This window comes from Belonocnema kinseyi, chromosome 10 (genome assembly GCF_010883055.1).
Source record: "Belonocnema kinseyi isolate 2016_QV_RU_SX_M_011 chromosome 10, B_treatae_v1, whole genome shotgun sequence".
Taxonomy (NCBI): Eukaryota; Metazoa; Arthropoda; class Insecta; order Hymenoptera; family Cynipidae; genus Belonocnema; species Belonocnema kinseyi.
In genome coordinates this window covers 97,773,625-97,776,648 of record NC_046666.1, presented here as the reverse complement: position 1 = coordinate 97,776,648, position 3,024 = coordinate 97,773,625, and the positions used below count along the sequence as shown (strand labels likewise).

Sequence of the window (3,024 nt, the reverse complement as noted above, 5' to 3'; positions counted from 1 at the left end):
TATGAGAGTAGAGAAAGATGTTTTCTTTTCAAAAGTGATTTCTCGAGCGAATGATTTCCTTTTTTTTTTTTTTTTAATTTTCGTGTAAAGGCTGGGCCGTGCAGTTCTGAAATTTGCTTAGATTATGCTCTGCGGTGAAACCCACTGTTTTGCCTGTTGCGTTGACTCAGAAGTGTAGAAGTGGATACAGGTTTCATCTATGGTTATGAAACGGCGCAAAACTCGGTCGACTTGCGCGAAAATAATGCCAAATTCTGCTGGGAAGTTGTCACACGAATTCGTTTTTGGTTCACTGTGAGCAAACGCGGCACCGATCGCGCGCAGAGCTTCTTCATGCCCAAAACTGAATGCACGATATTGCCCACACGTTCCAATGATATGCCTCCAGCATTAGCTACCTCTCTCAATTTCACTTTGGGATCATTCAACATCATATCATGGTTTTTTTCGACATTTTCTGGAGTAGTGTCCTCTTTTGGGCGCCCAGATCGTTCAGCATCAACTGTGCTCGTACGGCCACAACGAAACTCGGTAAACCACTTATGAATCGTTCCAATCGACGGTGCAGAGTCCGGGTAATACTTATCCAGCTTGGCCTTCTTCTCGGATATCGTTTTCTTGCGAAGATAGTAGTGTTTGATCAAAACTCAAAACTCAGATTTTTCCATATTAAAAAAACTAGGAGGTTAGTCGCGTCTCAGTGCTGTAACTTGTAAATGCGTAAACATAAATGGCTGAAGTTTTGACAGGCGTCATTTGAAGGATCAAGCTCGACGAAAATGGTTCACATTAGTGAATACTAATGCCATCTCTTAGAATTTTCAGGTACTTATTAGACTGCCTTGTATAATTTCTTGTTTCAAAAATTCGGCATTCCATTGTAAATGTGTTACTCGGTATTTTTCAAGGCTTAATTTTCAAAAATTTCTAATTAATTCACAGCTTTTTGATTTAAATAGAAGAAAATTATTATTTCTATCTTGGGAAAATGGAAAGATCTAACTCGGCAAATCGACGGCCTTTTTAAATTGAAATCTCGGAAAATCTATTCAGATTGACGATGTTAAATTGACTATTTTGTGGAATTAATAATTTTCAGAGACTCATTTAATTACCCGTTTATTTTGTGAAGTCAATAATTTTCTAGACTCATTTATTTAACAAATTCTTGCTTTATTTTTTTACTTAAAATAAGTGTCTAAACATTTTTGAATCTGAAATTTAATTAATCTATTTCAATTAAAAATGTACAGGTATAAAACTGAAAGTAGAAACACTTTCCCGTTAAATAATTTAAAGTAAAATGGAGATAATCTGCAAATTTAGAATTTTTAACTTTTATATATTATAGAATTCAAAGATTCAAATTCAGTTCCAAAAATATAAATCCACTTTATCATTTTCAATGCTCTAAATTCAAGAACGAATTAATGAACCTTGGAAAGCTCTAAATTTGTATTTCCAAATCTTGAGAAATCTGAAAGTTGTTTTAATTTTATCCAATTTAAAATTATTTTTGGAGTATTTTCAAGAATGCTATGTATTTTAATAAGCAATAAATGGTGAAAAATAAATGTTTTTTATCAAAAATTTTCCACTTCAAACGCTTTTAATTTGTAATTGTTCATGACTTCAAGTCTGTATTTTGAAATTCTTTCAATTAAAAATATCAGCTTAAAGTGAATGGTATCGTAATTGAAAAAGATAACAATTCAACTCATTATTTTAAAAGCTGTTAAAATCGAACTTGGATAGATTTTTCTTCTAAAGATTTGTAAATTTACTGGTCAAAAAATGAATTCTGCCAAATAGACTGCTTTGAGGCACCGGATTTCACTTCCTCTAAAAACTTATATGTCTCTTCAAAGGATAAACGCCTCCTCTTAATTTCCTTCGGCATTTTCGTAATGCCCGATTACACCTGGTTGGGCAACACATGACCTAAACACTGATTGAGTGAAAACGAACTGAAGCGATTGTCCTGTGAAATTTTCGCCACTGATTGAAAATGACTTACGCCAACGTTGTTGGGTTGCTCCGCTGACCAGCAGCGGCACTCTCTCGCCCCCTTGGACCACCTTGTCCTCTATAACGGGAACTTTTCCTACGAGACTCCAGTGTATAATTCTATGGTTCGGTCCCCACCTAGAAAAGTAAGCTCCTCCGCTTCTGTACAGAATGTTGAGCTAAAGACAGAAACACTTTTCAACGTTATACTTGTAAAGCGAAGTCAGTTTGACTTTCTTACATAATTTTAATTAGTAGAGTTAAAAATGCACAAAATAAATATCTCGGCTGTAGATACAGATTTTAGGCTGAAATCTAGCTTAAAAGAAGATTGAAAAACGTCCGCTCACTGCAACTTCTACAGTTTATATTGTTTAAACTTCTTATTAGAAAAATGATAAAACCTCAATAAAATGTAAATCTTCGACTTTCTGTGATTAATGTGATAGATCATGAAAAATCATGAAATATGACTAAGAGCACAACTTCATTTTTAACACATTTAGTCATTTCTTAAACATTTTTCTGTTCCCAAAATCATGAAAATATATAATTGTATTTTCAAATAATTTTCAAATGTTCCAACAATCATCATTTGTCTGAAAAATTTCGTTCTTCATTCAAATTGTGAAAAGATTTTATCTATCGGGATAAATTATAAAATTTTGAAGAACACTGAGATTAAAACTTGTTGCTTAACATATTTGGTCATTTATAAACAATTTTTATTTGTTCAAACCATTTTTGCTTCCTAAAATCGTGGAAACGTATTATTGTATTATATATTATTATATATACGAGTTTCCAGTATTGAAACTCATTAAGATCGTAGTTATTCCGACGCTTTTGATTCATTCATTAATAATTTGTATTGGCCGTTCAAATCTTAAGATGAAACCGGTGAATCGAGAAGCTTATTTTAAGCTAGATCGTAGCCAAAAATATCTATCCACGGACGAGATATTTTTTTCAATAAATCGCCGCATTCGGCAAACTCCACTTATTCAGTCGGTATTT

At 33.1% G+C, this 3,024-nt stretch overlaps 1 protein-coding gene across 3 annotated transcripts in view; it reads right to left on the bottom strand.

The window, feature by feature from the left end:
* Window positions 1-3,024, bottom strand: part of LOC117181681 — a 319,825-nt gene that overhangs the window by 108,778 nt on the left and 208,023 nt on the right. The window contains exon 1 of one of the 3 annotated variants that reach the window (XM_033374595.1): window positions 2,018-2,036. The exons of the other annotated variants lie outside the window; for them this stretch is intronic. The gene's annotated coding sequence lies outside the window, so the exon portion shown is untranslated. Of the gene's footprint in view, window positions 1-2,017; window positions 2,037-3,024 lie in introns of those variants that run through there. 3 annotated transcript variants of the gene reach the window in all.